General features: G+C 45.0%; 1 protein-coding gene across 3 annotated transcripts in view; it reads left to right on the forward strand.

The window, feature by feature from the left end:
* Window positions 1–24,239, forward strand: part of RAB11FIP4 (RAB11 family interacting protein 4) — a 115,571-nt gene that overhangs the window by 54,243 nt on the left and 37,089 nt on the right. Inside the window, exon 1 of one of the 3 annotated variants that reach the window (XM_068209697.1) lies at window positions 14,979–15,106. The exons of the other annotated variants lie outside the window; for them this stretch is intronic. The gene's annotated coding sequence lies outside the window, so the exon portion shown is untranslated. Of the gene's footprint in view, window positions 1–14,978; window positions 15,107–24,239 lie in introns of those variants that run through there. 3 annotated transcript variants of the gene reach the window in all.

A 24,239-nucleotide genomic window follows, 5' to 3' on the forward strand; every position in this document is an offset into this window, starting at 1 on the left:
GAGAGCAGTGTTGTTTTTTGAAGGTAGCTTCTGTCATTTTTCAAAACAATAGCTCCGCATACTTCTAGAAATTTTCCCACTAAAATAAAAACATTCTTCTGTAGGTGAAATCTTACAGGAGTCATTTCTGTCACACAGCTGTTGCTGTGCTGAGACAGTATTTCAGGGTTCAAATACATTATTTCAGTAGCCTCAAGAATTGCCACCAAAGTGACCCAGACAGTTCATGAAATTGCCCAATTCTTTTCCCAGTTATGAAAGCTCCAGGACACCTTTCCCACGTCCTTTTGTCTCTCACGTCAATCCCAGCTCTTGCCACATCCAAAGTCCCCACAAAATCTCGTGATCTTTGTCCTGCTCTCTCAGGTGTCCCCACAGGTTCTGCTGGCACGGCTGTGACCTGGTCCAGCTCTGGGACTCTGCCACAGCAAAGTGTCACAGAAGTGCCACAGGGGGACCATGACCATGTCCTGCATCAGAGGCAACAGAACTGTTTAAAATTAAACCAGTACTCAGCTGGGCTGATAGAGCTAGAACGAGATCTTGATTATCCTGTCTGTTTTTAGAAACTGGAGAAGAATCAAAAGGTGGTTTTTAAATTTTTTTTTTAACATGCTGCAGTGTAGAATGTCATTGTCTGGGTAGAGGCAGCACTGTCACACATCTGGGCTCACAGAAGCAATTTGTAACTGAACAGGAAGAAAAAGTAGGCCAGCCTACAAGAGAGTATCTAGGAATTACTCCTGAGGGATTTGTGCTACACTGCCTCCAGCAGCTGAAATAACAGCATGAAATTGCGATTAAAAATTAAGAAGAGATATGGGCTATTTGACCTTCTTTCAGTCAGGGACACAGAGGCCCTGTCTAGGATGGGGATGCAGAGAAATGCAGCTTCTGTTGAGCGATTATGTGCCAGCAAGAGGCTGCTGAGGTTCATCCTAAGCTCCATGGAACAGGGAGATCATTTCTTTCCGTGCAGAACCTAAACCAGTTTCAGCACTGGTTAAAATGGAGTGAAACTGTCCTTGCTCCAACAGCTACAGATGAGAAATAGGAAAGAAACGTGAATTGTTACATTTTCTGAGTTTATGAAAATCTAGGCAAGATAAATTAGGCCCCTGAGAGGCTGTATTAATTAGGATTTAATTTGCCAAACTTGCTATTTGGCTCACCTTTTTACCCAGGCTGCTACTGTAAATGCCCACCTGACTCCAGCATCAGCTGGGGAGCAGGCCATGAGCCAGAGCAGCGTGTTTGGGTGGATGTGCACCCTGATCCCAGGCTTGTTTTGGAACTCGGTTATGATAAGCTGCTGCGAAGTTTAAGTTGGAATAATAATAATAATATAACCATGGCAGTGTTGATACAGAGCTGACACAAATGCTGATGAGCGTTTTGGGCTGACGGTGTGGATCTGGTGGCTCAGCCTGAGCCACCAGGGCTAGGAAGGGCTTGGAAAGGGAATGCATACAGTAGAAAAGGTGTATCAAAAAGGGTGATTCCTTGGAGCTTGTGCCAGCCTGTCTAAATAAGACTGTGATAACAAACTGTTTGACTTTGCAAGAGGTTTTGATTTGTCCTGAGCTGTGGAGCCTGAGAGTCAGCGAGGAGACAGCCCTGCTGTGAATCCTGCCCGTTGGTTGGCTTTGGGCATCAGTCTCTGGTCACTCTACATAATGTTTGGGGAAGAGGCTTTCTCAGTGTGTGTTTGTGCAACACCACTAGAGCCAAGCAGGATAATGACTGCAAGAGAGAAAGTTTGCAGGCTCTGCACCCTTTGATAGGTACAGCAAATACAGAAACATGGTATAAATACATCATAGAGTTTTGGCTACCCATTTTTATAGAATAGTGCAATACTTAGGTAAATTGTCTTGCCCGTGGTAGAAATTTATTCATAGCACTCCAACAAAGCCTGAACTCATTTAAAGTGGGGGGAACTTCTCAACTGACTTGACTGTGCTGCCACTTTCTTCAACTGATAGAGAGGATGTTTGTCTTGTTTTGGTGACAGAGCAACAGACAGAACTTTGTGTATTTTTGTATATTCTCCATAAGAAGTTTCCTATATCTGTAACTGTTCTGCATTTATTACTGCCATATGCATTGAAAAAATTATTGGTGTTTGTTCTTCAATGAGTTCTTAATTATTGTGTCCTTGAAGGCTAATGCTGTTGGGGAACATTTTTGTGGGTAACTGGGGCATGTGTCTTTCATCAGGAGATGGACCTTATGGTTACAATGCCCTAAGGCACAGTCATGCAAAAGCCTAGTGCATGGAAGGTGGGAACCTGTCCAGAATGGAGAGGGGTATTGAAGAACCATGAAGAACTGTTTGTCAGATTCTTAGATTATAAAAATCAGTTATAGAACATGAGAGAAACAAGCTTGTGTTCCTGCTGAGCTGGTTGGGAGTTTTTTTTCCCACCTTGTAAGCTTTTGAGACTGTTACAGTAGGAGCTTTACCCATATATATCCCTCCTTCCAACTCTTACTGCTTCACCTTCAACAGGGTTCTCTTTGGGTTTTCAGAGTTTCAGAATTTAAAATGACTTGTCACTCCTCAGAATATTTCACAGACTAGTTATTATTGTGAAAAAGTGAAGAGACCTGAATAATGAATGAAGTCAGTATTTCACTGCGCCTCTGAGATCTGATTTTTATGGAAATCAGTAGTGCAGAATATTTTATGAGACTAATAGATAAATATTGCCTTTCACAGATATTTGTTTTCCTCTGAACTGTTCAGCACAAGGATCAACAACCATCCCACTATGAATCACACTTTGCAGGGTTATCTGGCTGTGGGAGGTGCCACAGGTTTGTCACCTGGGAAGCTGTTAGTCAAGTGGCAGGGTAAATCATCAGCTTTCTCGTTCCACTGTGTTTTGAAACTGCACTTAAATGTTTCTGTTTGTCTCACTGCCAAGCAATGGTAAGATATTATGGGGAATTATAAAAGGGAGTTTTGTGCAGTAAATTCAGAGTTCAGCTGTTCTCTAGTCCAATTTCTTGCCTATAAAGAAACTCTGAGGAAGCCTTCTCAGATTACTGCACCCTGACAAAACAGTGCCATCAGGAGACATCCTGTGTCATGTCATGGTTCTCAAATCAAAGGGGAAGGAGCTTGTGCTCAGATACTGCAGAAGGTGCCCTGCCAAGAGTGACTGATGCCCTGCTGGTTTACAAAGAGAAGTTTTAGCAGTGAAATGTACTGAATCACACTGCCCCATGTGCTTCATGAGGCAAGGTCCTAGGGCTGGGGAAAGTCCTGGAGCACTTTCTCTGCAGGTATTGAACGTCACTAATTTGCCCCCATAAACAAAATCATCAGATGTTTCCTGACTTAGGGCCAGGGCATTATTTGCTGTACATTTGAGGGATGTGCTTTTCCTCTAGCTTGTGTATAGTCTTACTGGATCAAAAACCTTCACAGGAAGAGACAGTCTCTCTTGATTTTATTTTTATAGTGCCTGTCTTGTGTTCCTTTGCCTTTCTCCTGGGAGGACAGGATCACTTCATTTTAGAAGAAGGGAAAGGGAATTGGAAAGGGAAGAAACCAGCACTAGTAGGAGTATTTCAAGATTTACTGAGTGAAATGGTCATATTTAGTTTGACTTAGAAACTTGCATTGTGCAAAGACTCGCCTTCCTACGCAATGTCTTCTTTCCTGTGGGGGAACTGATGCCCAAGAGAGGAAGGACTCTCCTGAATAACCAGGAGTTCAGACTGGGTTAGGACATCCCCTCTTACCTCTGTTAGCATGGCTCCCTGGGGCTGCCATGTGCAGCTCTGCTTGGGGAGGCACCACGTCCCACTTCCCAGGAGGCTGGGGCTGCCCTGGCACTCCGGACGCTTCCATGAGAGCCCCTGCGTAACAAGAACCATGTGGACCACACACCTTCCTGCTTCCTGAGGCACTTCACCATCTGTAACTGCTTCTTGGATGACTCAGGGGGTCTCAAAGTTTCCCCTGTGCTGACAGCTCACTGCCTCTATTCTCACGGCATCCGAACACTTCCATACTGAACATGATTAATTAGAAGGGAGAGGTGAGTGCCAAGGGCAGGGATCAGTGTTTAAGAGTAGTTCAGTGTTTTAATTTGAGCAGATTATGGAAATAGAATGTGAAAGGTAACTAGAGGTATTTTGCTCCCTGCTGAAATGGTAAAGAAAGGTCATATTTAGCACAGGGAGGGCCCCTTCCATGACCTGTTCTTTACAGAACATGGGGCACTGCAGGCCCTTGGCTGGACTCAGCCCACAGTCATGGGGTGTCTTGGTTTTCAGTGGATGTTTCCAGTCTGCACTGTAGGTCATGGTGCAGATGCTGGGTGGGAATCTTCTTCATTAGCTTCATTTCCCTGTAATATTGTATATTCAGAAGTATCTGTGCAGCACCAGGCCATTGACAATACTGCTGATTGCTTCACATCACTATTTAATTAGGATGAAAGACACAAAATGAGCAAGTGGAGATTTTACACTTGGGAAAGAAATTGATTTATGGAACAATCAGACTGTTAGCTCCAGCAGGCTTTTCTTAAAAAAGTCACTTTGGGGTTGATTTAAATCAGGGAATTTGTACAAAATTATTCTTCTCAGCCTGTGATTGCAGAGACTTAACAATGGGGCAGAAGTGGATCCTCTGCTGCATTCTGTACTGTACCTCAGGAGTGAGGAGCTCAAGCCTTCTGCAGGCCTGCACTTAGCAATGCCTCAGTGGGACCCCATTGAAAGGTTTTGCCTGGGCCATACCTGTTCAGTCACAGAGCTCTGCTCTTGCTATAGCAAGGAATTTCTGTCCTTTGGCCAGTGTAGAATCACCTGGGAATTAAAACTGATCTAATTTAAAGGCATCTAGGGGATGTACCTAGGTGCTGCCCTTCCTTATGCCTTGTATAAGTGCAGATATCACCCAAAAGGTGCAAATCAGTCTGAAGGGTCTGGACAGTGCTAATGTTGTCACAGCCTTGTCCACACTCGTGAGCTTTATTGGGCAGCTGTACATCTCTGCTGAAGCTGGAAGTTTTCCCTGAGGCATCCTGAAATAAATGTTGTATGAATTGAAGGTGTCTTGCCTCCTACAGCAGATCTGCACCTGCTGTTCCCTGCTCCAGGCTCAGCCCAGCAGCAGCCAGTCTGGCATCATCACACCCTGCTCTTGCCAGGCTGCCAACAGCCCATGTGAAGGCCTTGCTGTCTGACACCAAATGTCTCCCAGTTCCTGTTCATAGTGAAGCTAAACCAGAGGTTATGTTTCTCCTGGTATGTCTGTGTTTGTCAAGGAAACTTTGCTCTGCTGATATTTACAGTCTTGGCGCCTGTAAAGGGACCATAATAGAAACAAAAGGCTGCTTTCTGTCATTCTCTCAGGCTGATGCAGTACTTGTTGCCCCAGAGTTCCTGTGGGGAACTGTAGGTTTGGCTAAGCTATAGCTGAGTTGCTTTTTCTTCCAATTTCTGTAGCTAAAAAGGGGCGTACTTCTGTGACCAGGAGGGAGAACTTGATACAAATACTTAGCTAATGAACATTTGTCAGCCAAGCAACATGAATTCTAACTAACTTCCCTGTTAATGAAAGGTGTATTTGGAGGGACTCTAATGCTAAACACAAGACCAGGAGAGAAAACAGCTGAATTCATTTTCCTATTGCTACAAAGCTCCCAAGATTTTTGGGAAGGGCAGCTGAACCATGCCCTCCATATACCATGCTGTCCTCCCTATCAGTAAAATGAGGATAAAACAGTAAGTTCTGACTGTCTGGACGGCAAGCTGGCTGGCAGGGCACATTCACCTGACTGTAGTTGCCAGTTCTACTGAGCAGAGTAGAACCCTCCTCTTCTCTCTTGTCCAACTCCAGAGAACTGTCATGGAATTAACATGTCCTGCCCCAAGTCTGAGAACAGCAGCCACATCCCTCAGCAAACAACTCCAAAAAGGCTTGACAGTTAAATAATCGCCTCTGCTGCCTGGCTTTTAAGAAATTAAGTGAAACTTAAATGGGAGTTCTGCAAAGTTTGATAGTCCTGTCACTCGGCTGCCATCATTCGTGGTGGGTGTTCAAGCTTCCAGCCTAATGGGGATTTGTGAGGAGGCATCAACTCAGAAAAAGTGTCAACAGCACCACAGGTCAGACAAGGACATATTATTATGCACCTTTGAAAACACAGACACACTTCACATCTCAGCCCAGCATGCAGCAATCATTAGTCGCCCTGCATAATCCCTTTGACCTATTTTTTTTTCCCTTTCACAGTGGTCACATTTGAAAATATTGTCTAGAGCTGGTTGGGCCCACACAAGGTTGTTAATTGGGAGCTGTCTAGCTTAGGGGTGCCACAGAGGCAAAGTTCAGCACAGTGTGCTCAGAGCCCTGGCTGCAATGCTGAGGGCTCCCAGGGAGGTGCTGCCTGGGAGGCCTTGTGTCACCGCTATGCACAGGGACTTTATTCCTGATGCTTCTGAAGGGGCTGGTTCTGAAGCACCTGCATGCTTTGTTTTATCTGGGATTAAGAATTTGCCAGGAGCTGGCCCAGTTAGGAGGGTTGGAATGTGAAAAGTGCTAATGACATTTACTTACAGGAGTGGGAAGACCCCAGCTGGAAAAATGGACCAGCCAGGAAAAGCTGCCCACACACCTCCATCCCAGAGAGCTGGGTGGGCATTGCCTTAGTCGTTGGGGGATTTTAAAGGGGTTGCCATCCTTCTTGTTTGCCCTGAAGGCTGGTGCCAAAGCTGTGGGAAGCAGCACAATTCCCAGTGCACTGGGGCTCATTATCATCTCACAGCAGCTGCTTTCCCTTATCCTGCAGGGACAACTGTGGGGTGGCCCTACACGGGTGGAGAGACGTGGAAATGATCTGCAAGCTTGGCACAGAGGCTTTTAACTTCAGAGAGAATTATTCCACATCCCATATATGAGTTAAATTCCTGGAGGCTGAGGCCAGAGTTATGTAGATGAAGGAATTAGCATAAAAACTATTTACAATACATATTCCATTATTATACTATCAAAGTGTTTCACGGGCTCTAATGAATTCCTGTTGCAGCTTCTCTGGGAGCTAGAAAATTGTTATTCATCCAAGTCTGAAGATAAATTGAGCTGTTCAGGGATAAGGCCCAGCTTGGGCAGAATCAGATTGGTTTCCAGATAGGCCAGGTGCCTGCATACCACCGAGGTCACAGAAGATGTCCATCATGGAGAGAGAGCAGGTACCTGGGCTTAGCTGGTGCCTTGTCTGCTGGGCCAGCTTTTCTATCTGAGCATCTATAACAGCAGTACCTCTGTGCATGTAGGTAGAATTTGATACTGAATTTCAAAGGCTAGTAATTTTCCAGAGTGCTTTTCCTTGTTCCTCTGTCTGCAGAGCCTGCCCAAATGAAAGGCAGAGCAAAGCAGGTCTCCTTTGCCTCAGCTAGGGAAAGGATCAAAGCTCTGGATGGTGCTGAAGGCACATGCCTGTCTTGCTTACCTGCACTAGTTTATGAAGCTGCTGGTCTAGGGAGATTGGTAGGTGTCAAATCTACTTTACATAACTGCACAAGGGTGGAATCATAAGTTTGCTGCACCCTTGTACAAAAGGCATGTTCAGTTGATTAGGTCAGGCTGTGTTTCACTAGAAGCAGCCAGTTTTGGAAATCTTGCTTCTCCCTATCACATCAGCCTTCCTGCCTTTCCCTGGTGTCTCAGGAGCTACAGGTGAATGTGCTGTTTATCCTCCAGTCCCTACAGGCACTTTTAAAATTTAAAAGGCTAAAAAAAATTGCAGTGCTAAAATTTGGAGCTGATGGTCTTGAAGCGTGGTGCCTACAACGCCAAACAGAGGCGGTCAGAAATTGCTTCTCTCCTGCTGTAAGGCTGCACACTTGATGGCAGGAGTGGTGCATTGAGTGCATTTGAGGTATGGTGCAGGTGTCTTTGTGAAGCTGTTTTCTTGTCTGTTTTTGACCTACCGTGACAAGACAGATCTGTGTCAGTCCATCCTGCATATTCCTACCTTCATTGAAGCATTGGGTACTGACTGCTGCTGTCTGTGCTCTTGTGCTCTTCATTCAGGGATTCAGGGCAGAAGTGCTTTATGTTGCCATCATCATCTTGTAAGGAGCAAAGAACAAATGTGGTATATTCCCTAGATCCAGGATAATCATATCTGACAGCATACTAATTAATCATCTCACAATCAGGTAATTCTTTCCCATGTAGCTGTCTAATTATTATTTAGTAGCCCAGACTTCAGTGTGCAAATAACTAATATTTTCAAGCAGGAGTTTCAAGGAGAAGAGCATAGTGGGCCATGACTCCTGGTGTAACTCCTCCATCTTCTTTGAATTACTCCTGGGATAAATCAAATCTGTCAAATCTTTTAGTCTACTGAACCACAGAGCAGCCCTAATTATTACCATATTGGCCACAAGGAAAGAGTGTGCCCAGCTCCACTGCTCAATGCAATGGGCTGAGCTGCTGATAATGTGCTCACAGTACATCCATATGTTGGCTCCCCAGGAGCTCTTCCTAACCTAGCAGATTATAAGATAATGAGCTTGAGCCATACTTTGGGGATCAATATACAGGATGCTCTTAAAAGATGGGGTTGTATATTAGAGTGTGCTGAATGTCTCCGTGGTAGAGATTGACTTGTAAACCAGGGAAGACAGCAAAGATAAAAATTACAATTGCTTAACATGTGCACCTTGAAATTGCTTTTCACCTCTGCCCCCAGCTCATTCCCTTCTGGTTTAGTTGGGTTTCCCGATGTTTGTGATGTGTCCTGACTGTGTGTGTGCATGCATGAATCCAAATTCTATCCAGCCAAAAATTTATACTCATTCAAAAATTTTAACCACACTTGGAAGAACAGCAGAAACTTTACAATGTTAATCTTTAGTGTGTCATAACAATTGCCTTTTTTATGAGTTTCATTAAAGCAAGACAGACCGTCATCCGTGGGACTTTACCAGTGTAAAAATGATTTCATACTTCAGCACTATTCCCATATGTGAAAGAAATCAGTGAAAGCTAATACAAGGCAGTTTCCCACTTGCAGAGCTGCCTCTTGGGCTGGAAACATTATTTAGGTGCGTGTGATTTGGGTTGTTGCTAGCTATATCCCATAATATCTGTGTCAACACTATAAAACCGATTCCTACGACATCAGTGTCCAGCTCAAACAGCATATGTACACCTACCTTGATGTTGGCTGCAGACCCACTGATAATTTAATATCTTCCATTCTTTCAAAGCTGTGTGACCCTAACAAAGGGGGTCATGTCCTGGTGTCAGGTTTACCCCAGACATATTGCAGCAATTTTCTCATGTTTTTTATTGCTCAGTTGTACGAAACTGCCTCTGTATTTGCTGCATGATTACGCCTTCAGTGTCCAGATCATCAGACCTTTGCCCAAACCAGCCTGAGAATGGCCTTGCAAACATTCTGAGGAGCTGGAGTGTGTTTGATTTTCCTTGGCTTGTTTGCTTTCCATTATCTGTCTTCATGGTGATAAAAACTGCTGCTGCCAATCTCAGGAGTGCTCTAGCTTTGCTGTGTGGAACACACGAAAGGAGGAATGATGTGCAGGCTCTGCTCCCAAAAAGTGCCTCGTGGAGCTTCTCCCTAGAGGAGCCAAGGGGAGGGAAATGTCAACCACATAAATAGCAGGGGCTCTCCAAGAACGTGTGCTGAAATAAAAGCAGCTAAAAATAGTCTCTAAGACTAAATGTGAATCATCTGGAGAGCAACGCGCAAAATTTTCTGCAGGAAAGTCCTGAAAGGAGGAAGCCATGCTTTCAGAAGCAATCATGCAAGCTGGAAACAAATAAAGTCTTCCTATGAAAAACTGCAGCTTCCAACATGTGCTTTTGGAGAGGGCTCACACCGTGCCCTGGGTCACCCTCTCCAGTTATGCTGGGGCTCAGTCTCATTCTTACTGGTGCAGGTTTTGGTTAAGTCGCCCAAGGACTGGGATTTTTTTTTTTTTCAGATTTTGATCCTAAAGAACCGGAACTCCAGCAAGTGGAATCAGGCTTTGTTAAAACAGCCAGTCCACAGAATTTCTGTCTCCTCCAGGCAGTTTGCAGGAGCCAGAAACATGGGAAGGTGATAAAACTTTTTTTTAAAATAGTGGGTTTGGTTACACCCCTTCTTCCAGTGCAAATGCTTATCCCCACTGTCTTCCCTCAGCCATTCATTTGTCCCTCTTTGCCAGCTGTAATCTGCTGCTGGGGCTTACCAGAGCTATTTCCAATGCAACACGTTTAATCCGAAATTGAAAAGTCTTTGTGCGCTGGGGCCTCGGTGTCATGTGGTGAATATCTGAGATGCAGAGAGGGATCAAGGTGGCTTCTTAGTTACCAGTAGTTAACACAAGCCTTTGTGGTTGATTTAATTGCCATTTATCCGCGTCTTTGTGTGCCCTGCTCGGAAGCAGCTAAGGCAGCAGACAAATAGCCGCGGTTCTGCTGCAGAGCAGCCCTGGAGTGCTCTGACAGGCATGGAGGAGCAGCTGCAGCCTTTCTGCCGGACAATGCTGGGCCACAAAAGCAGCCTGAGGGCCAGCAGCCCTGGCCAGGCGGGAGTAGCTGATTGCAGAGTGTTATAAATGAAAAATGATCCAGCCAAATTAAAAAAAAAAATAAAAGAATTTATTTTAGAATAGAGATCTAACTTAGCCAGCCACGCGGAAAAGGACAGTGCCGAGCCCGGGATCGGCGCTGGGTGCAAGACACAGAGATCAGCCTCAGCAGAGGTTTCACTCCATGCCCCCACACCACCATCCTGGTACAAGCCATTTTTATAGGGAAAATTCTGCCTGAAGCCAGGATTTCGGCATTCAGTCCTTTGTTTCATTTAAAGTCCCACAAGTTGATGAGATTTCCTTCTCGCGACAAGGTAGAGAAATTCAAAGTCTGGTGTCGTGGAAACTCTTGATGAAATTTAGGGGAACAGAGTATTCACATGTATCGGCCCAGGGGGATGATCCTGATGGTGATCAGCGCCTGGTGTCTCCATATCACCTCAGATAAGGCCCATCTCCTGGCAGCCACATCCCCTTGCTTGTAAATCAGGTTTCAACACACACCTGTTTTTTCTGAGAAGGGGAGGCTTCTAATGCCAAAGGGTACATTCTAACAACTATTTAATATTATATGGATGTAATAAACGCCAATCACTTGTTTTAAAAATTTATAAAAGTTTACTAAAAATAAAATGGAAAAAAAATTTATACAAGTATGGTAATAAAGATTAAACAATTAGAGTTAGGACAATTAAAGAGACAATAACAGCAAAAAAGTTACAGCCTTTTGCTGTACCCCTCAGAGGGGCTGGGTACCCCTCTCTGGACAAAAGTGAGCCAGGAGAAGGACCCCGATAAAAGAGGGGTAACCTGTTGCATACACAAATCACTTCATGAATATGCATATTTTTATTTAAAACAAGAAATTCGTCCGGTACTTGTTGAGGAATTCCTGTTAATCCCAGGCGCTTTGAAGTCTAAGTCGAGTTTGGAGAAGTTCGGTTTTTTGTTGATAAAGAAAGCCATAAATTCCTCTCCTCTGGAAGATTTAGGGGTTTTTGTAATTGTTATCTCTGTGTGAAGAATTTCTTGATTATCTTCTCCTTCTCTTGAGCAAAAAGAATACCACACACACATATTTTCTATTTTAACTACTAAAGCTTAATTTCAATTACAAAACTACATTTTACTATATTATTAAAATGTTACTACAGCATAACTTTCCAACCTAGCATAATACATATAGTAAATATCTGCGTAGAGCCATATAATATGCATTTTTCACATATATATATATATCATGCAAAAAATGGCGCGAATGATACCTGTTCCATATAGCAATAGGGATCCCCAGGCTCTGCAGAGCCGCCCAAAAGAGCAGCTGGGGACAGGACAGCGGTGCCACGGCCACGCTGCTGTGCCAGGAGCGGGCACGGAGCTGGCCCAGGGCAGTGGAGGAGCCCTGGACACACAGACACTGCTCCCGCAGCTCTGCTCCTCCGGCTGCCTCTGCTGCTTCCCTGTGCGTCTTGCCTCTTCTCTTTTGGCATTGGCATTTCTGGCTGAGATGCTGGCTGTGCCAAATTCAGTGGTAAAGCTGTTTCCTCTCAGAGTTGAAATGTCCATAAAATGCTGATTTTGACAACGTTTTGGCTCAGGAAAAAGGAAATTATTTGTGAATTTCAGAGTTTCTCATTTTGATGTCTTTCAAGAGTAGAAGTTTCAGTTTTTCGTTTTGACTTGACTTTTATTTGTTTAATATTTAAGAACACTTCAAGAAACTGATTGGCACCAGTCTTTACAAAATTATTTTAGTGAAAACTTTCACATTTCCCTTTAATTCCTTCCAGGAGTATCAAAATTTCTCTTTCAGAACCCCTATTTTCAGCCTGAGGCTTGTGAAAGACAGGGCAACTACCCAGCAAAGCAGTCCAGGAATATAATGGGAACGATATTTCATGAGAAATTGTTCTTTTCCATTCGGGAGAAGAATGACTAATGTGTAGTGCTTTTCTACTAGCTGTTAACAATGCATTTCGTTTTTCCTGAAGTGTTTAGAAGAATGCGACAAGAGCCCCGAGGCATCTTCTAACAAAGAAACGTATCACTTGGTGTTTTTACAGCGAGCTGAGGCTTTTCTGGGTTACACACGTCAAAGTGAAGTGGTGGGTGTACCTTCCATTACCCACCAGAAAGGAAACAAAAGGAAACAGTCTGATAAAACCGTAGTTTTATTGAGCAAATATTCCTATGTAAGGTCAAGACATTGCTGCCTGCTGAATTTATTCCTGACTTCAGGCCTGCTTTTTAAAAAGCTTTAAGTGTGAACAGATAAGGAGTTAATTTACCTTTTCAGAATTAGACCTTCTTAGACCTTCTGAAAAATTCATGGAAATTGTAATGGGAGAGATACATTTTTAAACATGCTTGGTTTGTTTAAGTGTATTATTTGCCAGTCTTTGCTGTGATGTGTGGAGCCCTTCCCTCTCAGTGCATATCCCAGGACGTCCTAACTCTGCTGAGAACTGTATTCACCCTCTGCCCTGAGCCCTTGGCTCTGTATTCCTAAATTTCACGGCCATCAGGCCCAAAGGTGCAGTGATTTGACCTAGAAACAGAGCCTTGCAGCTTGAGAGTGATGTGCCTTCAGCATCTGTGTGTACAGAGCACAAGCTGTCTCAGGTGCCTCACTCCCTGGGGTGTCCAGAACTAGTTCCATTAACAGAGGATCATCCTTTTGGCAGAACTGTTCACGCTTAGTCTCTTTCAGGCTGAGTGATGGAGCTGGTTGGAGGCAGAACGCTCCAGGGCTCAGTGTAAATGCAGTGCCAGGAGCTGGTGGAAGAGCAGTTTATTCTTCTTCCAGAATGTGTCTGGGAGTACAGCGAAGTGTAAAAACTCAGATGCAAAACCAGAATTACCTTCCCGTGGTACTTTCTTGACCTCATTGTCTCCTTTTGCTTCCCACTCTCCTTTACAACCCTATTATTTGAAGTCAGGAACTGAGGCCCTTCGGGGAGGGGACATTTAACTGGTTTACTCCAGCCATACTACACGTGGTCTTGTACAAAGAGTTCATTTTAAGTTACTTACACACCCATAATGGCAACTGTAGGAGGAAAGAAGAAGATTAAAGTATATCCTCCCTGAAAAGTTAAATATTGGGAATGTTTGATCCTTTCCACTTTGAGCAGCCCCTATCAGCAAAATCTGACATTCACAAATTTCTGTTGTTGCAGAAATCTGAATTTTAGAAGTTGGTCTAGTTTATGATTAAATTATAGAAAAGGGCAGGAGGTGTGTTTTCTATACCATTCAAATTTGAAAGATACTGAAAAATGTTTTATACCCTAACTCAAGAAGTAATTTTCAGACCTGTTTGTGAGCAATAGAGAAAAAAGGAAAAAAAATGTCAGATCAGTCATACTGAAAATTTTTAAATGCTTTGATCTGACTTCTATAATGTAAACATTCTTATTGTAGTCGACTTACCTGTAGAACACATATTAATGTTGAACAAGGAAGCTGGAGTGCATTTAGCATCAGCTGTAACTGGAAAATGGGATTCTTAAATGTCTGTTCACCTCTTCTGGTTTTCACAGGCTTCCGTGAGCTCTGTGAACCTTTTCCATCTCAGTCACCACTAAGATACAGAATAGCCATTAACACAATTAACACGTTATGAAGGGACAACAAATTCAAGAGGGTGAGAGCCCAAAATATTCCTGTAATACTCTGAGTATTACCGACCACCTGTAATACTGATTTGAGAGGTAGCAGAGAGATTTCAGATAGACAAGTTTGACTTCTGCTGAACTTGAGATTTTTGTCTTCCTCTTATCTGTTTCTCGCTCTCTGAAACTATACACGTCTTGTATTTTGGACTGTGATATCTTTGAGAAAAACCTTGGCACCGTGAGAGCTGACTGTCCTGTTGTCATAATGCAAAAGTTTAATTGTGTGTTGCTGCAGTAGTTGATTTTATGAATTCCATGTTTCTATCAAGAATCATTTACCTGTAGATTATGGCGTTTTGGCATAGAGGATTCTTACAGTTGTTCAGAAATAACTGATTCCACTGCAGATTTTAGCATGAAACCTGGGGGCAGACTTCAATCCTGCCATTGTTTCTGAGATCTCGGAGCAGCTCAAAGCAGGGGGGTGAGGCAGAAAGTTTATTTATTTTTTAAAAAATTAACATAGTTTTTAACATCGGTTACAATTCCAGATAGAAAATGTTTCGCTAATAAGCAATATTTCAAACTGATGAGAGCACTTAATGGAAGTTTATCTTTACCTGAATCAAAGAAAACCACGCTGTTCCCAGCCCTGTGTGATGCCCGTGGCTGTGCTGAAAGGAGCATTTGATTAGGAATGCCTTGGCCAGGGCGAGATCTGGAAGCTTTGGAGTCTGCCCCGGGTGTCTTGGCAACGCTACACAGTTGAGAGCCCGCATCAGCACAGACACGGAGCGTGTCCCAAGTCTGGCTTCACATCCCACTTGTGCGAGGCAAGAGAGAAAACTTTGCTGCTGCCGAGACGGGCTTTAGAGACACTGCTGTTCCCGTAGAGACTTTCACAGTCACTCTCAGTAAGTACAATTTTAAATTAACGAATGTTTTCTTCCCTCTGAAGTCATCTTTGTTAAGCGTGCTGTAGTTCAGGGATAAAAATCGGGCTAAACCGCAGAGTTAAAATATACAGAAGCCTGCTTTCAGTTAGTGTGGAGCTGCTTTAACTAGCCATTAACTGAGTGGTATGGGACTGAAGGAGCTGAGAGATTGGGAAAGCAGAGCCTGACCCTTCCCCCTTTGTCAGGCTGTTGTTTTCAGGGTGAGCCCGTGGCTTTGTGCGCAGTGGTACCTGCAGCAGAGCAGGGACAGCGCCTGGGCTCGGCTCATCTCCCCCTGCACGGCTGATGCAACAGGAGCCCTGCAGTGCACAGGGAGCCATTCCCGCTCCTTGGGCGCTGGAGGCAGAGACTGTGATGAAGCAGGCCTGAAGAGAAAAACTGAGCTGAGCTGTTCCATGTTTTCTAAGGTGTCTATTTTGTCTAGGCAGAACTGGAATGTACTGTGAGGTTTTGTTCTCACCAAGATTTTCTGCTTTCTGAAATGTTTGTGTTTGCTTTTAGTGGAGTAAGACGTGATTGTGGAAAACCTGGAGATTTATCCCAAATCAGAGGAGAGGATATGATTGTGGTTATATGGCTGGTTTAGGATAGGAGTGTCTGCATCCATCTCTAGCCTCTGTCACAGCCTCAGTGTGGCCTCAGGGAAGGAGCTGGTCTCCCTGAGCCCTGAGAGGGAGCCCACACAGAGCCTTTCTCCCTGGCATGTGATGTCCCTGCGTGGGCTGTGCTGGGGTGGGTGGGCATTACTGGCTGCTTCGGTGCTCATGGCAACCTCTCCCTGTGCCTTTGATGCAAACTGCAGTGGCTGCAGGGATGTCTGCGCTCCTGGTTGAAGCATTTTGGGGCACAGCTGTGCACAGACGGTGGCACATCCTGTTAAGAAGCACATTCCTGTGAGGTACCTGTCAGGGTAGAGCTGTGGGACTCACAGCACAGCAGAGTGCTGGGCTGGCCCAGCTCCCTGCAGTGGTGCCTGGATTTCTCTAGGGAAAGGCCAGGGCAGTGGCACAGCTCCTCACGTGCAGTTCTCTCACAGCTCAGCTGTCTGAAGCTGTATCCCGAGTAACACAGCTCCCATCAGTGCTGGGTGGTAACTCAGGCTGCTGCCAGGGAGCTGAGTGTCTGCTTGTCCTTCAGCCAGGGACAGGGACCCTCTGTGCCACCCACCCCAAAACAGCGGCACTTAACAGCAGCTGCTGATGTGGGGATGAAGCAGATTAGTTACAGAGTACAGTGAGTGAAGGATTCAGACCTGATCCTTTGGGAATAGTGAACACTGCAGTGAGAGGTAGGGAAGTCACGACTCAATTTATCGATGCTTTTTGATCAGGCAGTTGTACAAATGCTTTCTGTGGGGGGACTGTGAGTTTAAAGGAACTTAGTTCAAAGACGTCGCACATCTGATGCTCAGGCCAAATCCCTGTAGCTTTGGTTCCCTGTTGGAATGAGTGTGTAGTTCACGTGCAGGCTGTCATACTTGACTGGCAGCCAGATGAGGCTGCTGCACCTCATCAGCTCTCCTTGGCCCAGAGCTGCTCACAGCAGTGTCTGTGGGAAGCCAGCTGTGACAGAACCAGGGACCTCTCGGGCTGAGAGGTGACAAGGATTTGGCTGGCCCCGCTCTTCTCCACTTCCAGTATCACATGGGAGATACCAGAACCTTGCCATTTAAATCAGCAGGGCTCACTGAAGTCAGCATGGGGACTGTGCACTCTAATTAAGAGTCTGGCCTGTCATTTTTTCAGAAAGAATCTGACAGCCCTGCTGAGTGAGGGGTGAGTCCTGTGCTCCCTTGGGCAGGTGGTGGTTGGGGTGCTGTGTGGTGAACTCCTTGGGTATAGTCTGCTATTGATTAGATGCTTTGGATTTCCTCCTGCCTTGGAAAAGGCTGTGCACTCCACAGCAGTATCCATATGGATATTTCTGATTACTCCCCTGCAGCCTCGTGTGATGGTCTCAAGGGTCTCACTAAGTGTAGCCTTGGCATTGCTGAGCCTGTTCCTGCAGAGAGCCGCTTTGTGTCACCCAAGTAACCTGTGCACATGAACTGTGCTCTGCCTGGCTCAGAGGTGCCAGCTGGCCTCTGAACTGTGCTTCTGCCATGGCTGATGGGAATTATCATGGGAAAGATGCAGAATAGATCACATCCTTATCATGTTGTGGCCCAGTTCACTGTAATACTTGTTTCCTACAAGTCTGCTTGGGGATTCCTAACCCAGTTTTTCCCCTTGGATAAAAATGTGGTATTTTCGTAGCAGAAACCAGCATGGATATTAGTTAATTCCAGATCCCAACATATTGTGGTGTTTCCTGTCTGTTTCCCTCATTCATCTCAGTGTGTAAAATGTGCTCCATGAGGAGACTTCCCTTAAGCACAGAGCAAGTCTCCTTTCGTCTGTGCCTCCCTCCTCCCTCCTGGAGTGTTTGTGTGTGTTAAATAAAGCGTCAGGGTTGGCCAGCTCCAGCTTGGACTCATCTCCTGAGTATTAAGGACTCTCTGTCTCTCTCACTTTAATCTTCCCCCTGCTTTCTTTCTGTTCCTTCCTCCGTTTTTCAGCAACAGTGCCACCTAATTAGGTCATGGATTGTTTCATACTCAGAACCTTTCAGGAGGGTTTCCAGTAGCTGTGAGTTTTGTTATTCAAGGCACTGGTTCTGCTTGCCCTGGTTCTGCTTGCCCAGCTTTACTACTTTGTGCCTCTATTCGCTGCTCCTAACACTGAAATATTTCTCATTCACGTAGCTTCAACAGTAAAAGCCTTGTCAGTTCCATAACAAGCTGCTACTGACTCCTTGGGGAGCTCCCAAAGAAACATTTTACTCTGAGATCAATCTGCTTTTCCACATTCCCTACTGTTTTATTAATAAGGATATTTTCCTGAGAAGGAGATTCTCACTTTTAGTCGTCTGCAGCTTCAGTGGCTGCTCCTCCCAGGAGCCCAAATAATGCCTCCTGCTTGCTCAAGATGTCGGGATCCTCGTCTGGGTAACAACACACACATTGCTGCTTTCAGGGCGAGCAGGGGTCACCAGCGTGCCCAGACATACCTGGGAGTGTGGCCTTTAGCTCGAATGAAACAGACCTAATCCAAGGTGTGGTCGCTCCCAAATTTTGTTGTATCCGGATTCAAGGACTCATTTACCATGAGGTGTTATTTTTCCCCACAAACGAAGTTCAGTTAAGCCTTAAGGAGTAATTCCAAAGGATGTGCTGGTCAGCATAATCAAGAGTTGCAGAATTGGATTTTTTATATCTGTAACTTGGTACATCCAAATCAATCTGCAGCCAGAAGTCTGTGACAGGATGAGCTGGGACTAGATGCAGCCCTTACAAGTGGGTATTTGTTGCAGATTGTTGCCTCCTTCCTCAAAATAAAATACCATTTTCCCCCTGTTCTCTAACCCTAGCTTTTAAAGCAATTTAATACATGGTCCTAAATTACAGTTGTGAATTGTGGTATCCCCAAATATTCTTAATAGCTGTATAAAGACAGAGAAAAAAAAAAAAAACAAAAAAAACCAACAACCCAAACAGATTAAAGAAGGGCTGATAATTCAGAAGGATTGAAAAGATTTCTACTTTTCTTCAGAGTTAATTGAGAGCAAAGGCTGTTGCCCCTTTACTGCACAAATTTCAATTAGGCTGACAGCAGAGCTGGTCACAGAAGGCTGAATCTGGCCTGTAACAATTTGTCAAGGAAAATCTTTCCTGTTTCAATCATTGAACCTTATTAAATCAATTTCATACAATGTTTTAGTCATTGCCTTTCATTCATGCCCAACTAAAGCTTTTTTATAGCAAACAGTGACAACAAAGTTTGCATGCTAGCAATAACAAGACTGGCTTTGCCATGGTCACATGCAGAATAAGAGACTGTCCAGAAATTTTCATCCTGTTGTCTGCTGGGTAAAAAGAGGGGCAGGAGGTGCTTCCAGCTCCTTCTCCAAGCAAGGTACCAGTGCATCCAGGTGGGATCGGTCCCAAGTTTTTAGCCTGATTAAATATTTCACTCAGGATGTTTTGCAGCACTTTTGAAAGTGACGATCACATACGGCTATGGAGGAACCACCTTGGCTGGCTTTTTTCCTTTGACATTTTTTGACATTGCTAGCTAAATGTGGCTTAGCAAAAGAGTGGAGAGTGATAAAAGATGGGAGTTGGACAAGAAAACTACATATAAAGTAAAAGAAGTAAGGATTGGAGGGCAGCTTTCAGGGCAGTTAGGATTTAAGCACCAGATCTGAGCACCACTCCTGTCTCCAGAAATCTCACAAGGTAGGTTATTCAGTAAACTTTCTGAACTAGTAGATAACATCTCTTTTGCAGGGCATTTCTGCTCAAATTTGTATCCACGGTTTGTTGTGTCACCTCTGATTTCTTCTGAGATTCACTTCTCATCCCTTAATCACGTCAAGCACTTAAACCCAGTGGGAATTTGGAGTAAGTCAGGAGTTTTGAGCTCAGCCTTTCCTGCTGTCTGAAGCTGAAATGAACCAGCCTCAAGAGCTCCTTGAGATATCCTTTTTGAGCAGGATGTCCTGTCAGGTTTACATGGAAATTACAACTGCCTTGATAATTTTATTTTTTTCCTTCATCTCTCTGTCACAACACGTGAGAAATCAGGGATGCAGGCTGACCTTCTGGAGGAAAAGGCAAGCTGCCAAGGAAGTAGATCTCAGGTCTTTATAGAAGGAAGTGTCACATTACCAGCTGATTAAAGCCGTCTGGCAGAGCCTAAAGCACAAAGCATTGAGCCAGAAGCAGTAATCCAATAACTGTCTTGAGAGGAGCATGTGTAGCCTTTGGGGTGTTCAGGGGTGTTCCCAGGTGAGTCCCTGCACTGTCTGCAGCCTCAAAGGACAATCCCCTGGGTTTTGTGCATTCCTCTGAGTTTGGGGTGGAGAAAGGCAGTTGCACTTTGCAGAAGGGGCTGAGGGGAGGATTGGTCACACAGCTCAGGGTGCTCAGGTGATAGAAAGGCTGATGGCTCTGACTGGAGTACCTTTAGCTCCAGCCACACGGGCAGCCTAAGAAGCCCAGCAAACTGCAGCTGGGTGGTGAATTGGTGTTCACATCTCAACACATGAGATGAGGAGCCAGGCCCCCATGGAGGCTGTGGCTCTTCTCACCCTCTCTCCTGGGTGCCTGTGCCTACCGTTTGTGGTGCTGCGTGTGGGCTCCTGGAGGGGCTGTGTCGCATCCGTGTCAATGCCTTGAATACTTTGATGTTTTGGAGTGGCATTAAATGTCTGTATTGAGGGAGCTGAAGGCAATCTTCAGTCATGCTGGACACCAGATAGGAGTGACTGATGGTGCTGATCCATCCCTGGGCTGTCGGTGCTGCCTCTGCCTGCCTGGGGCTGAGCCACCAGGAAGGAAACAGGGAGCAGACATCAGGGATAACTGACAGCAGGGGCCCTGTGCAGACACTGCAATTATTTCCTTCATTTTTCTTTTTCCTAATTGTAAGATGTGTGATTGCCATAGGGGGACCACCTACTGTTATACTGTGATTTGAGAAAGCCTTTGAACTTGTTTCTCTTGAGTTTTGGTCAGCCAGATGTAAAACAGAAGCAATTAAAGCATGGGAGAAGTGAAAAGACCTGGAAGATGGATATGGAAGTCTGGTCAGGGCCAGCTCTGCAAAGGGGATGGAAGAGGAGGGCAGGTTTATCTCTGGGGTGAAGGGGATTTTTCACCCAAGACTTGCATGAAGCCTTAAACCACACCTGCAGCATCCATGCTGTTTCCAGGCAGAGCAGTTGTGTCTGCAGGACAGGTACAAATGCAACCTCTCCTGGCAGAGCTGCCACTCAGCCATGTGTCTGAAGCATTTACTTTGTATCAGTTGCTACTCACAGGTGCATGAAAGTGCCAAAATGCAGAATTTATTCTCTGTGAGCCTGGGAGATAAAACTTTTTCCTGGCAAGGAGGGGCTGGCAGCATTTGGGAAGGTATAGGAGCAGAGCAGTCTGGTAGGACACACTTCCTGTCCTGTCCCCCTTTAAGCTTGGTGGATGAAGGGCACCCAAAGTTTCCAACTTGTGTCCTGGCCCTGGGAAGCCTTGACCTGCCTGGAGGCACTCATGGGATCAACACTGTCCCCAGGCAGGGCACAACAGCACCTAACAGGGAGATTATAGCAACATGTTCATGAAGTGTAGCTGGGGCCCAACACGAGTGAGTATAACTGAATGAGGGTTTTGAGGGTCCTAGCAGCCAAATGTATCTCTATTGAAATAAAGGCTTGCTGCTGATGGCAGTAGCTTTAAGACCAGGCTTGAGCAAAAGTGCTGTTGCTCACTTAGTCATTGTGGGCTGCCTTTATCTGGTGTCCAGCTTCTTTTAGCATAGTTGTATGTCAAAAAAAAACACATTGCTTTTCCCAGGAGCAGCACAGCAGCTGGAATATTGGTTTCAGCTGGGGAGCTCTGTGATGGACTTTATTCAGGGCTTGGGGAGACTTCCAGTTTTGATATTAATAGTGATTTAATGATAAAATGACTGCATTACTTGGGAAGGAGAGACAATTGATCCAGTGAGGCAGCCTCACAAATAGCTGTGTCCAGTCTGCTGGGAGCCAGAGCATTGCTGTCACTCCAGGTTGCTGCCCAGGGCTCAGACATTTGTCTGAGCACCAGTGAACAAAAGCACAGATGAAGAAGGAAATGCATCCTCTCTTCCATGGCAGAAAATTAATTGTGAAATACTCTCACCCCACCCTTGCCCATTGCTCAGGGAGAAGGGAAGGAGTGGAGCCAAATATTTGAGGAAAATGTTTCCAGTATGAGAGTAATTCCAGTCCTGTGCACCATCCATCCTAGCAGGGTACTGCACTGAATCCTGGGGGTGGCATTGCAAGAATGGGGAAAGAAGCATCCAAGTCCTGACTTTATCACTTTTCTTGTCTGAGCTTGGAGAAGTCACTTGAAAGTAGTTTTAGGGCTGGAGACCACCTAGGCTGTATTCCTGCTGTTCAGCAAAGCCTGTGTTTCTTTGAGCTTTATCACACAAATATGGAACAGAAGCAATTAAATGGTGGGAAGTAGGTGTCTGACCACCTTTAAAGGCACAGCCTCTCTCTGTCAGATTTCTTTGCAGTGAAACGGCAGTGGCCACTCTTTCCTTTCATGCAGGTGTTAGGAAAGTACACTGATGGTATCCTAGCTGCGTTACCGTGGCGCTTTCTTCCTTGTTCGGTGTCTGCCCTGCAGCACACAACAGCACCTCCAAAAAGTCGGTGAGTGAGGAAAGCTTCTCCTGGGCCCCTTGGGAAATGAGTGCAGCTGTTTGTTCTCAAAACAGCAGCATTGCAGGTGAGCAGCATTGAGCCACCTGTGCAGGCTCCCTCTGCAATAAACCCAGGTTTCCTCATATCCTTTCTGGTGCTCTCTATCTAAAAATGACCCTCTACTGCAATAAACTTGTGATATGTAGAAACTATTGCAATGATCCCAGAAGAAACCACAAACTCGAGATGTGAGTTTCTGACTGCTTCCAGTTAAACACACACAATGGGCCCATTTTACGTCAGCTGGCATTTGTCAAACTTATCACAGTTTATGTTTACCACAGTGTTCTTTTGGGAACCATTAAGACTTGTGTGTCACCCAGGGAAAAGGCCACAGGAATCCAATTCAAAATATTTGCATTGCTTGCAGCCAGGGTTCACAGCATGGCAAGGGCGGTTCACAGTGCTGGATTTTGGAGGTGTTGGTGTAGCTGTGCCCCAGGTATTGAGCTGGGAATTAAAGACACAGCAAGGGTAGAAGGTGACTGGGACACTGTACATGTGCTGCTGAGGACAGATGGCTCACAGCCACCCCTTCCCTCCTCACTACTGGCCAGTTTATACTCTGAAAAATAACAACAAAAGAATTGACTTTATGAAAGAGATTTGCATTTGTGATGTTTGTAGTACAGAGCCTGTTCCTCCTACTTAACTGTATCATGAGTTAATCCATTCATTTCAGCTGCAAAGCCTGATGCTGAGTTGATTTACACAGGATAATTCCAGGTTAACTGAGCTACAGTCACTGAGCAATCCCAGTTATAAGTACATTCTTGAGTGCTGGGAGAGAAATAAGACAAGATGGAAGCAGAGACACACCTGGCTGGCAGGCAGAGCAGTGTGAGTGTTTACAGACCTTACTGTGAAACAGGAATGTGGTGCTGGAAAGAGCTTGTGATCGTGTGCCTGTATATTCAGGCTTACAGGTGGGGTTTGTGTCAAAAAGTAAAGTTTGACAAAAAGTGCTGATGAAGACCAGGCTACTGTCCCAATACAGACTAAAAATACATTGCATTTGTCATTGTGAACATTTGCACTTATTATTAGCCAATATTAAAAAAGCTCTTTGAGTCCATCTGTTAAAGTGTCTGGCTCAGGCAATGTATGATCAGGGTAAGTTTTTTAAAGTTCCTGCCTTGGGAAAGATTTTTTGCTGACTTTAAAATGTTAGCAGCATTTTTCTGAAATTTGATAAAAACATTTTACTTACTCAGGTTTATAAATCATGATTAAATTCTCACTGTAGCACTACAGTATTGAGCAGTGGCTAAGGAATATTGAGATCAGAACTGGATACGAGTGATCCAGCCTTATATTGTCATGGTCAGGACTGCAGCCACCCCTTATCAGTACATCAAGGATTTGGATAAAATAGAAAGATCATGTGCCAGGTGAACGATTAATGATGGTGCTTTTGGATAGCCACTTAAGACAGGATAGCACGTGGATACAAGATATATGTGCTGGGAAATCTGTAAGAAAAAAGGCCCTTACATTTTCCAGCCTGATCACAGGACATCACCGATGTGGGATATAAATCTGGAAGATATAAACAATTATCTCCATGTGAGTGCTGGCTCAGTGTGGAATTGAAGGGGCTGAACAATTCCACACTGAGCCAGCCCCATGGTGTGACTGAGCCGAAGGGAATCTCTTTAGGTGACCCCTCCAGTCCCTTGCAGTGGAGGGACAGGACACCTCCTGCTGCTTTGGCCTGGAGGAGCCTGTTGTGGTGCTAAAGCTGCCATCCCTTGTGTTGTTCCAGGCTGCAAGTGCATTTCAGGGTGAGCATCCCTTA

Source organism: Anomalospiza imberbis, chromosome 19, assembly GCF_031753505.1.
Source record: "Anomalospiza imberbis isolate Cuckoo-Finch-1a 21T00152 chromosome 19, ASM3175350v1, whole genome shotgun sequence".
NCBI classification, from domain to species: Eukaryota; Metazoa; Chordata; class Aves; order Passeriformes; family Viduidae; genus Anomalospiza; species Anomalospiza imberbis.